Source organism: Orbicella franksi, chromosome 4 (assembly GCF_964199315.1).
Source record: "Orbicella franksi chromosome 4, jaOrbFran1.1, whole genome shotgun sequence".
Taxonomy (NCBI): Eukaryota; Metazoa; Cnidaria; class Anthozoa; order Scleractinia; family Merulinidae; genus Orbicella; species Orbicella franksi.
This window is the reverse complement of record NC_138148.1, coordinates 24,748,711-24,764,446: the sequence shown is the minus strand read 5'-3', so window position 1 is coordinate 24,764,446 and position 15,736 is coordinate 24,748,711.

Sequence of the window (15,736 nt, the reverse complement as noted above, 5' to 3'; positions counted from 1 at the left end):
AGATGTTCTAAACGCGTTTCAAACATTCCCCAGAATAATGTTCATGACACAGTTTATTGTAAACAGCATTTATTGAAGCGATGTACACAGATGATGCAAAGCGTAACGAATCGAATATCGAAGCGATGTATAGAAGCGTCGTAAAGAAGCGTCGTTAAGAAACAATTGAGAAATGGTGAAAACACTGAAATGGTTTCGAAAACTAAGAAACGAATAACGAAGTAGAAACTACAATTAGGCTAGCTAGAAAACTACTACAAATTTAGGAAACAAACGTTTGGTAATGCAAAGACAATAAAAGACATTCAATAATGAAAAAACTTACTTCTGTGTCCATGTGAGGGATTTCACATGCGTTGAGTTGAGCCTAAGAGTTTGATCTTAATACGATGACACGTTGACTAGAACTGGTTTTTTTGAACACGTTAGAAGAAATATTACCGTATACAAAGCATAATAGATTTCTTTGTTTCGTTTACCATACGTGGGCAAACACATCCACAAAAATAACCACAAAAAAGGACGTCCTAGGATTAATACAAAGAAACTTTAAAGGCTAGAAAGCAAATTAAAAACCATAAAATATTTGGCGGTAACATTTCCGGCCCCTTAAACACTGTAAAGCTGTTTAAAACTATAAAGGCAAGAATTATAAAGGCTGAGCAAAAGATCTTATACTGAAACCTAGATTCCTAGGAACTAAGAAACTATTAATACAATTAAATGTTCAAGTAATGTTCAGGCTTTCATGTAAGCTTGTCAGCAACTCATTTCCCGTCATCATCAGCATCCATTCTTTCTTCTGTAGTGAGTAGGAGAACGAGCTTGTTCACTGGTCTACACAGTTCTGCTGCTTGGGTCCTAAGGACAACACTTCTGACAAAACCTTTAGCATCTGGTTCCACCTTTATAACTACGCCCATTGACCAAACATTTCGAGGTACGTTCTCATCTTTCAGCAGGACAATGTCGACCTTCAAGTTGCACCTGTCTTTGTTCTACTTGGGTCGCTCTTGGAGCATTGGTAAGTACTCCTTTTTCCATCGCAACCAGAACAGGTTGCAAAGGTACTGAACTCGACGCTGACGTTGGCGCATGTAAACATCATTGCACTGGAATTTGCCAGGTGGTGGTATAACAATGCTTGTCTTCATTGTCAGGATCTGATTGGGGGATAGCGGGACGGGATCTTTAGCATCACTTGAGATAGCGGTGAGCGGTCTTGAGTTAATCATAGCTTCAACCTCACACATTAAGGTCTGTAAGGAATCGTCATCTAAACGACTCCCGTGTTCATGTAGGAGAGTATCAAGGATTCTACGTGCGGTCCTAATTTGCCTTTCCCAGACTCCACCCATGTGGCTTGCAGCAGGAGGGTTGAACTTCCAATCAATCTGTTGCTGGCAGAGCTTCTCTGTAATCTCCTCGTGGTCCATCTTGTTGACAGCTTGGCTTAGCTCTCGTTTCGCACCAACAAAATTGGTACCGTTGTCGCTCCTTATCTCGTGTACAGGACCGTGACGGGCGATGAAACGGCGAAGTACATTAAGGAAGCAGTCTATCTCGAGCGAGTGGGCGACTTCAATGTGACCTGCACTGCTTATGAGGCATGTAAACAGTGCTCCATATCTTTTGCGTTCCTTGCGACCTTCTTTCGTAATGTAGGGACCAAAATAATCCACTCCGACATAGGTGAAGGGCAGTGCTGGGGTCACTTGGTCCTCTGGCAAATCAGCCATCTTCTGATCTTGGGGCATGGCTTTAATTCGTCTGCACGAGACGCATGAGGAAATCAGCTGACGTACCACGGAGTTAGCTCTGACAATCCAGTACCTTTCGAGTAGTTTAGCAAGGACGTGTCCACGTCCTGTGTGACCAAGTTGCTCGTGCGTGTAACGGATAATTAATGTTGTCATGTGACTCTTTCGAGGCAAGATTATGGGATGTTTGGACTCTGCTGGAATGTCAGCATAATTCAATCGGCCACCAACTCGTAGAAGACCTCCACCAACAAATGGATCCAGGCGATAAAGGAAGCTGGTCTTTCTTATTTCGGTCTTGCTCTTCTGGGGGCGTGTCCGTTCATGTCCCGGTTTGTTATCGCTTTCTTGATCGAGGCTCTTCAACTCTGTATCAAAGCTTTGGGACTGAGTGAAACAAATTATTGCGTGCTCTGCTTCTTCTAGCTCCTGAACGGTAAGAGATGAGTGGTCTTCGTTAAGCTTTCTTGCCTTAACGTTAATGGCGCTGGACGAGCCATGTTTCGCACTGATTCTTAATGCAATCTTCTTTCTTGGAGAATGGCTTTCACTCTCAAGAAAACCGCAACGGTTTTCTTTAAGCGATACCAGTCGGAGAAATGCTGGAGTAGCTTCGTTAAGGTGGATGTAGGTGATGGGTCTGTGATCGTTGTTACACACGCATTCACTTGTTTCTCTACTTCTGGATCTTTGTTACTAATTTTGCCAAATGATGATGGTTGCGCAGGCCAATCTTTTTCGGGCTCCCACAGAAACTTCGGTCCTTTCAGCCAACGCTGTTGTTCGTTCAGTGCTTTAGCATCTAATCCACGAGAGGCATCGTCGGCAGGATTCTCTTTTGTGTGCACGTATCTCCACTGACTTGGATCTGAGAGGTTACGAATCATTTGGACTTGATTGGCGACGAAAACTTGAAATCGTTTCTGATCGTTGCTGATGTAACGCAGCACTGTAACCGAGTCAGTGTGATATTGGATGATGTCAAGTTTTTCGTCAAGTTCTTTCTTGAGAATCTCGCCGAGGCGAACGGAGACTGTGGCAGCAGTCAGTTCCAGGTGTGGGATTGTCACTGCCTTGATCGGCACGAGGCATGCTTTTCCCATCAGGAAAGAGCAGTGTATGCGATCGTTTTCGTCGCAAAGACGTAAATATGCCACTGAGCCATAGCCCATGGAGCTCGCGTCAGAAAATATGTGGAGCTGTCTGGACTTCACTTCTGTAAAGTCTATTGGCTTCACACAGCAAGGGACAAGTATGCGTTCGAGCAACGGCAGCTCATTTTGCCATTTTTCCCATTGGTTAAGGTAAGAGTCAGGAAGCTCATCATCCCAACCTAGCTTGTCTTTACAAAGGTCTTGAAGCAACTTCTTAACAGCCAGGGTGAAGGGTGCTGCGAATCCTAAAGGGTTGTAGATGGAAGATACAATTGAAAGTATTCCTCTTGTAAGCAGTTTATCCTTTATGGTGATGCGAAATCTGAATGTGTCGGATTCGACACACCACTGTACACCAAGAGCACGTTCAATGGGTAGCGCATCGTAGTTTAGATCCAACCTTTTAACATCTTTGGAACATTCTTCCTCGGGAATGGACTCAAGGACATTTTGTTGGTTGCAGATGAACTTAGTAAGACGAAATCCACCTTTAGTGCATGCTTGACGCGAACCTTCGATTTGTTCCTTGGCTTTGGTTTCTGTGCTGACCGAACGGAGACATTCGTCCACGTAGAAGTTGCGGCGCATGGTACTTGCAACAGCACTTCCGTGTTCTTCTTCGTTATCATCTGCTGTCTTTCGTAGGGCGTAGTTGGAGCATCTTGGCGAAGACACAGCTCCAAAGGGGTGAACAGTCATTCGATACTCCACAAGTTGAGCATTCAGTTCACCGTTTGGCCACCACAGGAAACGTAAGAAGTCGCGTTGCTCTATAGGAACAACAACTTGGTAGAACATGGCTTCGACATTGCCCATGAAGGCCTCTGGCTCTTGTCTGAAACAAGTTAGGACGCCGACCAGAGAATTGGTAAGATCAGGCCCTTGGAGTAGTTGGTCGTTCAGGGACATTCCAGCAAACTTGGCGCTGCAGTTGAAAACCACTCTGATCTTCTCAGGTTTTTTAGGATGGCACATGCCATGATGAGGTATGTACCACGCCTTAGCGGGATCTGTCTTCAGAGTTTCTTGAGGGACCTCTGCGTAACTTTTGTTGATTATTTCGTTGATAAAGGCTACATAATTGTTCCGATACTGGTTATTCTGGATCATTTTCTTTCTTTGCCAGAACGCTCACTTAACGGCTCGTTCTTGATTGTTCGGTAGATCCACTTCAGACTGCTGGAAAGGGAGAGGGATTTCATAATGACCCGCTGTAAGCCGGATACCGTTGGACACTTTCGTAACAAATCTTCTATCTTCCTGGGAATGGCCCAGTTCTTCTGGAAGGTTGCTTGAGGCTTTCTCACTGAAGTCGAGCTCGAACATCTTCAGTAGTGACTTGGGGCTGACGATTTCTTTTATGCTCCCCACTTCTCTCACTGCGATCCTGTTTACGGTTACTTTGTTAGTTAATGGTTCCGTTGTTACTTGCAGAGGACCGCTGACCGTCCAGCCGTGATTGAGCCTTAAAGCAAAAGGACCATCGCCCTTGTTTGGTACCACGCTATGCGGAACGAGCGCAGCTGGACAATTACTTCCTATTAGCAGGCCAATGTCCAAATCGTGATCGTAGGCTGGGATTTCATTAACAATTTCTTTAAGATGATCTAAGCGACTGACAATTTCAGGCGTTGGAATCTGGTCATGACCGACAGGAATCTCGTCTCTTGTGTAAGCTTGTGGTAATTCGATAGGATTTCTGCCGTCCAGATCAGTAACCACCAGGTCCTTAACGAGGCTGTGACCATGCATAGTTCCTAACTGCAGCATTGTCTTTGTGCCTGCTGCTTCCAAGTGGTTTTTCAGGCTTTTGGTAAGGAAGCAAGCTACACTTCCATTGTCATAAAAGGCATAGGTCTTCACTGCCTTATTGGTCTCCTTCTGCTTAACTATCACGGGAAGAATAGCTTGCAAATATGTTCGTTATTGTCGTTGTGCGGAATATCCGTGCAGGCGTTGTTGACTTTAAGTCTTCCCGTTTAGCTTTTTGTCGGCGTTGCTTTCTTTCACGAATGAAAAGTCATCCATGTGTAGTAGGGTGGGGTGTGGTTTCTTGCATTTCTTACACACTCTCTTCTTGCAGTTCTTGGAAACGTGATATCTTCTGTAGCAGCCAAAACACAAGGATTTTTCCTTAAGAGTCGTTCTTCCCTCCATTACCAATTTTTTCTTGAAGATTTCTCAGTCTTCGAGATCGTGTGGCTTCTCACAGAGAGGGCATCGGTCAGCAGTGATATTTAGGTGGGGAGACCCAGCCCCGTTTGGAGGGGAGGAGTTGGCATCTATATCCAAGGTTGTGACAAAGCTGGAACTTTTGGGTTGTACGATTTGGGCTTTGTTTTGGCACTGTCAAGCACTTCTTTGCTGTAAATCGGGTCGTTTGCAGATTCAGCCGCATGCTCCACAAATTCAGTCAAGTCTACGAAGCTTGCAACTTTTCTGTCCTTTCGTCTGCCCTTTACTGCGGTTTTGCGCCACTTTGTTTGCAAGTTTGTTGGCAATTTCTGCACAACGGTCTGCAAGTTTGGAGGATGATTCAAAACAGCCAAATGTGCAAGGCTTTTCACTGCGTTCTTCCATTTGATAAGAAAGAGGGAGAAGCGCTTTAGGGCTGGAGCATCGTCATACTTAATGAATGGCCAGTGGCTGAGTTTCTGCATGTAGGCAGTAGAGACCTTGCGTGGGTCTCTGTACTCCTTTTCGAGAAGTTTTCACGCTTCTTCATATCCTTCTTCTGGCTCGATGTGGAGGGAACCACCTATCGTCTCCTTTGGTTGTCCAACAAGATGTTGATCAAGATAATAAAGCCTGTCCGTGCTATTAACTACCTTTGAGTGTATACGCGCATCGAACGCCATGACTAAAGTCTTGAACTCCATTGGATCCCCATTGAATTTTGGAATTTCTGGTTGGGGAAGAGATATAGCAGTGGCTAATTGTCGTTGCAAAGTGATCATTTGCTGAATTTGTTCGTGTTAGAATTTAAATACTTCTTGAAGAATTTCTTCCGCATCTGTCTGGCTGGGCGCTTTGTCACTATCTTCTCTTTTCGTTTTGGTTTTGATTTCGCGAGGGAAGGTAAGGTAAAATTCAGATGCTGGATTCAATGGTGAGGCTACATGGTGCATTTCACTTTCTGTTTTAACATGAGGTCTGCCACCCATGGTTGTGGCTGCCAACGAAGGCAGTGCACGTTTTGCATTAGAAGAGGATTTCGCTTCCGGAAGGTTAAGAAATTCAGTTTTGTCGTCCTTCAAAGTTTTTTTAATTCTCTCCTCTTTGATTTCAGTAAAAGCCCTTTCTCTTGCTTGCACTTTTGCAATCTTAAGTTCAAGCTCGAGTTGTTTTTCGGCTACTTCCAGTTGTAGCTTCTTTTTCAGCATGGATTTCTCAGCCAATAACTCTGCAACCTTTGCTCTTTCTTGTGCCCGGGCCAAAGAAGACGAGCGTATCGACGAGCGCGACTTGTGTGACTTGCGTGACACATGCGTTTGCTGCGAGCCCGAGCGTTAATCTGAAAGGCAGTCTAATTGATCACTTAGGCGTTCTTCACAGATTCTATCCAATCCACCACTTGTTTCCGGTATTTGAAAATTTCACTTTCTTTTGAACTGAAATGGAGAGCCGCTCTTTCTTTGTCTTCCGGTAAAGTTAATTCATGAAGATGTCTATCATAAGCATTTTGAAATTGTTGACATAATCTGTCAAGATCGGTAAGTTCATTCTTTACCAGGTGCAGATTGTTTTCGTCACACATCAATTCAGTCATTTCTGTCCGTTTGCAGGAAACCGCCCTTAATGCAGTGATTTGGTCGTTTTTGAGATGCCGAATTTTTTCTTCTTGGCCCTTCTCGGTAAGTTTTCAAGACCTTACGCTCGAGGCTCCTAGTTCTGAGTCGTTATCAAGATCTTCATTGAGCGGTATTTCTTTCGCTTTATCGATGTCTAGATTAGCATTTATGAATTCATCATCTTCCATTTTGTCATCGCCATGTGCATTCGTGACGTTTTCTAACGCCCCATTGTCCGACCACGTGCGTTTTTTTGCTTCCATATCACGTTCATTCGAACCAGCCATTTTCCTTAAAATTTAGACGAACCAAGCATTTTAATAATACCGTGACGTTTATGTTAACTGGTGTGTACTGAGACATTAGAGGACTTTAGCGAAGAATTTTCGAAACGAATGTGAGCGCAGAACTTAACATTACTCACAGGGCGGTTTTGTGAATCACGTATCCTCTCGTCACAGATATTCTAAACGCATTTCAAACACTCCCCAGAATAATGTTCGTGACACAGTTTATTGTAAACAGCATTTATTGAAGTGAAATGATGTACACAGATGATGCGAAGCATAACGAATCGAATATCGAAGCGATGTATAGAAGCGTCATAAAGAAGTGTTGTTGAGAAACAATTGAGAAACGGTGAAACAGTTTCGAAAACTAAGAAACGAAATAACGAAGTAGAAACTACAATTAGGCTAGCTAGAAAACTACTACAAACTTAGGAAAGAAACGTTTGGTAATGCAAAGACAATAAAAGACATTCAATAATGAAAAAACTTACTTCTGTGTCCACATGAGGGATTTCACATGCGTTGAGTTGAACCTAAGAGTTTGATCTTAACACGTTGGCTAGAACTGGTTTTTTTGAACACGTTAGAAGAAATATTACCTAATCCAAAGCATAATAGATTTCTTTGTTTTGTTTACCATACGTGCGCAAACACATCTGCAAAAATAACCACAAAAAAAGGACGTCCTAGGATTAATACAAAGAAGTTTTAAAGGCTAGAAAGGAAATAAAAAACCATAAAATATTTGGCGGTAACAGAAACAATATCAGTTACCGTTATTTGAAACTTCACTGTGTTAGTATTTAAACGATTGTTCTTTGTTGTTGGGTCGCAGTTTCCACAAATGGCTAAATTTCAATCGTAATGTTTGCATAATTGAATGGCTTAGTGCAAGACTGACGTAACTGACTTTTTCGGGTGAAAAATGATTTTTTCGTTGAAAAGCGCCAAATTTTTGCATGTGGTCTCCAATGTAATAGGAAAACATTGCCCTGTGTTTGGATTCCTTGTTTTTTTCGCCTGATGTATAAAACAAAGTGAAAAGTTTACTCGCTCAAAGACGGGATCTGGAAATGAATTTCTTCAACTACGTTGTGACGTAAGCTTGCGTTTGCATTATTTTGGCGCGCTAGACAACATCAAGCTTTCGATCAGACAAGTTGAAACCTCACCTGTTGCATGAAGTCCACTTATTTGACACATATTTGCGCCCGCCTGGCGGTAAAAGGACTTCATTAAGTCCGGAAACCCGTAAGTCACTAGCATATCTCAAAGAAGCGAGATGTGTTGCTGTTCCAAGATCGCTAAGCGATTGAAGGCACACTGAAGCCAGGCGAGGAGTTTGAAAGCACTTCTCATGCAAAAAAATGAGTCGACGGCGAGAAGTGGCCCATTTGCCAAATGTTCCTCTGCAGAACGTTTGGAAATAAAGAAGTGCTTTTAGACTCTTAAAAAATCTGTTTAGTCGACCCGTAGGCCTTGCCGTGTTGAAGTTGCTCAGGGATATCCCATAATAATCTTTAATGCATCTCGATAGGTCTTGTCAGTCGATCTCAGTCGGCAATGGAAAACGTCACAAAGTTACATTTTGCTCGGCCAACGGAATATTAATTAAAACAGAATCGACGGAAAAGATATTTTTTTCACTGAGAAAAGTAATGTATTACTTCATTTAGACAAAAATAGCCCTAAGCCCCGATTCTTTCCAGGAATAAATGGCCAATGTTTTCATGTAAGAGAAATGATTGATCCAAAGTCGCGATTGTTGACCATTGTTGTGTTACGGTGTGACAGTTGACCTTTCGGGAACTGGGGCAAACAAACGCCAATCATATTATGGACTAGCAGCTTTCGATTACTTGCCTTTATTATCATGGAATCCCAATGGAATGATTTGTTTGTGAGGTTAGAAGATGGTGAGAGAAAGAGACAACAGTGTAAGTCTTTTTTCTTTAAATATGCCATTCCTTTTGCCATATATTTTCCGTTTGTTTTCGGTTTTCCCGCTTAGATTCAGTTCAGTGTTTTCACAAATATACAGGGTATTTAATTATCGCAGAGAGGGAGCAATTTCAGATTGACTCAGCCGTTCAAGTACTGTAATTTGGAAAAATCGTCTTTCTTTGAATGTCAAGCATTAATTCCTTGTGGCAACATTTCACGAAATACGTTTTATAAGGTATTTGTTATTTGCCACGCAGTCAAAGTAATGGCAAGCTGCGCTGTTATAGCTCATTTAATTTCTAAACGTTTTACATCGCAGTAGCACCTATGAAATGTCGCATTTCGCTAGTGATTTTCACTTTTTTTTTGAAAGAATGCAAACCGAACTCTTTTTTGTTGTAAACGAGTTTCATGTTTTCACTGATTGCAAAACATTTCACTCTCAGAAGATAGGTAACCACTGCTAATAGACACTGGTCATTGACTTTATTTAGATTCACGATCATGCATGCTGTGTTTATGAAATGAAGTGTTTTCTCGTTTTATTATTTTCCCTAGGCTACCACCAAAATAGAACTAACCCTACCACAAAGTGTTTAGACTCTAACCCTAAGCCCTAACCCTAGCCCTAGCCTTAACCCTAAACCCTAGCACTAAAACGGTAACCCTAACACTAAATGCTAACCCTAGGCCAAAGGTTAGGGTTTTCTTTTAGGTCTAATGCTAGCCATGGCGTTATGTTACCTTTACTGTAACTGTCAAGTTATAGGCTCATCTTTCTTTAAGGCCCATGTTCATCCATTTCGTTTTGCGGCCCTGTATTATTGTTTTGAAGTCACCGTTGTCCTAATGTTTCTATCTTTTTTCCGAAGACAAAGCACAAACCAGCTAAAAAAATGTACAGGGCTATGCTCTTCTACTCAATTGAAGATGACACGCAAAAATTCGGGCGCTTTTGAACAAAAAAAATCATTTTTCACCCGAAAAAGTCACTTACGTCAGTCTTGCACCAAGCCATTCAATTGTTGAACTCAGTGTTTGATCTGCCTTCGTGACATGTGTGAAGAAGCACTATTTCCGCTGCCACTTCATTTTAAAAGAAAACATTGAGCAATAAATGTTGATATAATTCGTTTAGAATCTTCTTCTCCATGATATTTCAAACAAATTCCTGTAGTGTCGTTTAATGCGGAGATTCACTTTGCTAGCTTGCATGCATGGTGACAAACTTTGCGTCCAAATAAGCCAGCATTAATCGAGTGCCATTTTTGCATGGAAATACATTCATTTCCAGTGTTTGCACAGTTAATTGACGCCTTGTCGATGTTTACCGATCTTATTGGCGACTTATTACCCAGTCTCTACCAAATTATTATTTCCAGTACTTACTTTTTTGTTCGGTTTTAAAAGAGAAGTTTTTTGCCCTTACCTCCCCTGATTTTGATCTGTTGCGGTGTTCCTCTATTGCAAAACTCAATTCTCTATCAGCTTTAAAAAATTTGAGATTAAAAAAGCCATCACCATTATAGTTTAGTAAAGTTGAATTCATCCATTCGAACAGCCACAGTTATGACATTTGTTCAAAACAAACTTGAGCTGTTCAAATGCCTGATGTTTTCTGTTCAAAAAAGTTTTGGCACACAAAAATCGCAAAAACAAAACATTTTCATTGCCAGTTTTTCAATTTGTAACCAAGCATGCACATCAATTAGCAGTCTGGGACTCCAGGACATATATTGTGCAATCTGTGCATCGTTTTTACCTTGCTGTAAACATAACAATGTTGGCTAAACCAATGTCAAATTCAGAACCAACACAACCAACTGATGTAAAATGAACCACATGTAACAAGGTCGCTTTAGTTCATTTTCAGTTCTAATTTTCAAACTATTTTTATTAGTGTTGGACAACGCGTTCTAAGTAGAAGTGTTTAGAGGCAACGCCATTGTCAATGACGCAATTAGAGATGTCTTTATAGAACACGCTGATCCATTGCCGGAGATTTGGTCCAAAGTTGAAAGATTTGAAACATTTTTGGATAAAGTCCCATTCAACTGAATCAAAAGCTTTTTCGAAATCTAAGAAAACAGCTATACCTGGTTTATTTTAAATTTTAGTGAAGTCCATTGTGTCTGCTATTAGTCTGATACTTTCTCCAATGAATCTACCCTTTACGTAGCCGGACTGACAAGGATGTATTACGCTTGGCAAGATCTTTTCCAAGCGAAGAGCAATAGTTTTGGTCACAATTTTGTAGTCAACATTAAGTAGCGAAACTGGTCTCCAATTTGTTAAATATTCCGCATTCTTATTCTTTTTTGGGATTAAAGAAATAATACTTTGTCATTGAGAGATAGAAAGTGATCCGTGTTGAAATGCACCATTAAAACTTTCCACCATGAATTTACCAACAGGGTTCCAAAAAAAGTGATAAAACTCTGAAGTAAGGCCATCTGTACCTGGTGTTTTATTGCTTTGCATTGTCATAAGCGTTCGTTTACATTCATCGATAGACATAATACCTTCACAAATGTTTGCAGTTTCTTCTGATAATACATTTTCCATATTAAAGAATTCGATAAACTCCGAGCTGTTTGGATTCATGTTTTTGATGTATATATTTGTATGAAAAAGCGCTCTTCCTCTTCAAGAATCTCTCTCGGGTCGTTTAATTTTGCGTGATCATTGACTTTTAAGGTTGTTATATGTTTTTTCCTTTGGTTTGTTTTTTTTTAAATTGTAGAAATACTGTTTTTCTCGCCATGTTTATACCAGCACGCTCTGCTACGTATAATCGTGCCACGCGTCTTACCACTTGCTATTTTTGAAAGCTTGGTTTTTGTTCTTTCTATTTCACTCCTTAGGGAATCACTGTACGCTGTCTGGAGCTTGCACTGCAGCTTGATCATCTCCAACAAAGGGCAGGCTCTTTGTTACGCTTGCTTTTTGCTTTTTTTTTCAAAAATTTTATGGTAAATGCTCTGATTTCCACTTTAATCATTTACCAGAACAAACCCTTGTCCTCAGTTCCCTGATGCTTTTTGGCGAACTCTGGAATCAAGAAATTTGATAATTCTACATATTTCATGTCCGACAACATCGAGTTGTTAAATTTCCAGAAGCCGGACCCACGAGGCGATTCATGTTCGGAGAAAGATATAGAGAGCACGACTGCAGAGTGGTCAGAATAAATATTTGGAATTATTTTGCTCTCGCAAATTCAATTACTCAATTGATTTGAAACAAAGAGGTGATCTAGTCTACATTGTATTTTCATTGAGGGGTTTGCCCACGTAGGGCCAAATGAGTCTGGGTTTTTGTAGCACCAGGTATCAAGCAGATTATGCGTTTTAATCAAAGCCTTGAGTTCAATAGTGGAAGCTTTTCTAATGTCAACAGGTTTGCCACCTCTTTTGTCTAAAGTGCCGATTAAGCAATTAAAATCACCCCCCCAACACAAGATTTTCATTTCCACATTTGCCGAGGATATTATTTGAAAGCGCCCTTAGGAATACAACCTGTTGGTTTGGATCGTTTGGTGCATAAACATTAACCAGTACAACTTTTGTATTATCAATAACAGTCTCTGCTAAAATATATCTCCCATGATCATCTGAGGGAACTTTTTTAATGTTTACGTCAAGCCATGGTTTAAATGGAATCATAACTCCTCTGCTATGAGACAACCCATGGCTAGATACGATTTTGCCTCCCCATTCTGTCTCTCATCTTCCGATAGTATCGAACGAGGAATAAGTTTCTTGGAAAAAAGTTGTATCTGATTTTTTGTTGATGTAGCCAGCAAAAAAACCTGTCTTTGCTTTCTCAAACCGTTTAACCCTCTTACATTTAGTGATATAATTTTATACATTTAGATTCTCTGCAGGAGGCGAAGTCACAATATTCCAGAGAAAAAATTAAGCACTTGTTTATACTATAGTTACGGTGCGGCAAGATATCATAACTTAGTATTAATATTCTTTTGTTGACCGAGTTAAAGTTAGATAGATAAATACATTTGAACATACTTAAAACAGAAACACAACAACACACACAACACAAGCTACTCACTACTTCAGACTTACGTATGCTTTTGTGTGGCATTTACTGACTGGGTCAAAATTGGGGTACTAGCGGCAGCAATTTAGCAATGGTAGAGTTGTACGGCGGAGCAAGAGTCAATTAAACATATTTAAAACTAACCGTTCATTAAACATCCACACAGAGGGAAAAGAGCTGCTTCCGGTCCTCGGTAGAGAAAGCCGTTGATTAAAAGTTTTTCTACCTTAAAGTACGCTTCTTTCTTTTCACGTTTGGCAGCCTTGAGAATGGGGTATAACTTCCTTCTTATCTCATCCACTTCTTTTGGAAAGTTGTCGGATATTCCAATGTTAGTGCCCTTAGGAAGGTTTTTGATGAACAACTTTATGAAGTTCTTGTCTTGATAAGCAAAAACTTAGAGTATCCATCATGATTCTTGCCTTGACTAGCACTTATCTTGCAATGAGTTTTCAAAGACCATGCTTTGTAAGGACAGATGGCAGGAGACACACATCAATTCTCTTGAATCCCGGAACACGTCCTGGGAGTAGAAGTGCTTGCTCTTCAGCAGTGTTTAGGATAAATTTGACTACCTACTAGATGGTTTCTGAAGACGACTCACTACTTGGAAGTCGTTTCTTGTTTCCATTCACCCGCACACAATCCGTTCTTCCTGTAGTGTTTAACAGGGCTACAGAATCGGTTTTTGTTTATGCAGTGAAAAAATAAGAATGTCTTCTTGTAAATTCTTTTACCGTGATAATAAAAAGTCATACGTGTTTGCTGGCGATGTTTGTGTGACCGGCCGGAAATGTTAACTTCGTTGCAGTTCAGTGAACTGTGGATAGCACCCAGGATGACCAGGTCAGGTTCCGTGGAAGTCAGCTCATGACAGTTGTTTCTGCTCTCAACAAATTCATCCAGCGAAAGGCTTGCACCGCACGGTTTTTCGCCCTCACCAAATTTCCAGCTGCATGTATTTGTGGCGAATGCAATTACTTTTACTTTCTCTGATAAGTCCAATTCCAGGCTTGTAATACACAATGAATCTTCTTCCTCGTTAGATTCTTCGCCACTCTCTGAACTGTCATCCTCGTCCCAAGGTGGGTCATAAGCCTCTTCATCATCGGCATTATCTCACACTTCAAAGTACAACTTGGCAACTTTATCAAAACTATCAACATCTGTCACAACATGCAAAATTCCGTTCTAGAGCAATCCATGTTTAGTTGCATAACAACTTATGATAAACTGTAAGACCCACAGATGTATTTATTATGTTTATTCGTAGTCATAGTTACAAAAAATCTTTAAATCCCATAATAAGTTTTCAGAATTTACGTGTGCAAAAAAAATGTGACAACCACGGTCAACCATGGATATATCATCAGCAGTACTTTACACCGGAGCAAAGGAAACTCAAAGGTCATAAGAAATGCTTACATTTCAAGAACACTAACATTCTAACAAGGAAGGTGATCAATTTTTAAAATGTTATGCCGGTGTTTGATGTTATTCAGATGCTGTCTCTTATTCATCGTTCAACGTGGTCACGAATTTTCCGACTAGTTTTTCTCCTGTTCTTTGTTGCTTTTAAAAATGCTATTAGCCTAATTGTTGCTATTTTCACTGTATTTTAGAGTGTAATAAAATTGCAACTTTTTTCAGCGAGGGAGATCGCAAATTTTCTGCCACGTTTCCTTTTGTTCTAGCGTGTTCTTGAGTGTTCTAGCGTGCTAACTCGCACACTAAACATGTTACAGTTAGCACGCTAATTAAAACAAAAGGTTTAGCGTGTTAACTTCTTCCAAACAAAGCATTGTGTCCTTCATTGTTCTACGAATTTAATATGTGCATAAAGCGTGTCTTAGGACACACTAAGCGTGCTGTGTTAGCGTGTTGTGAGCGTGCTATTACCTTTATCCCTGTTTTCCCATGGAGGGTCACATATGGTGATTATTAAAACTCAAAACAGAAGGTCAAACAATATACAGAAAACTTCACCACAAAGTTGAAAACTCAAATCAAAATTCTACCTTTTCCTGGGTTAGCTTACTCAGGCTCTGAACAACCAGGCCCAGAAGCTACACTTTTAGGCTGGCCTAAATCTATATGTTACATTGTTATTGCTGATGGAACATGATTTTTGGTAGTTTGGGAATTTGCAGCAAGCTGTGAGGGTACTTGTTCATTGAATACCTCACCTGCTGACGATTCATCTTGGAATTCTAGTTGTATTTCAGCATTTTCTTGATCATTTATAGGGTCATATGAATGTTAGACAGTGTCGTGGTTGTTTCTTAGCCATTGCAATGCTTCTGTCACTGCTTCTGAGTCAGGTTCAAAGATTGCTCTGTTATGTTCTACAATGTTTTGTACTCCTGGTTCATTGAATTTTGACACATATGTATGATCACTTCCTAGGAGGTTAGATTCATCCCTCCATGGGTAATAGAGCATAAGTAGATGATGGAAAAATAGCTCAGGTTGTTTTCTTTGATTTGGTGTATGATATCTGATAATAGCTTTGACTTTTCTACACCTCATAGTTTTATCAGTATTCATCAATTCATTCATCATTAGGCAAATATGGTGAATCACTAGAATTGCTATGTTGAATTTCAGTTATGTCATCTGTAAGCACTTCTGGTTGTGCATCAATACTTTCACTGTTTTCCTTCTATAGTCCTTGTAGTAATAAGCTGCAAATTGTGCAAGGAAAAGATTATCTACAGCAGGAATAGAGGCTGGTCTAA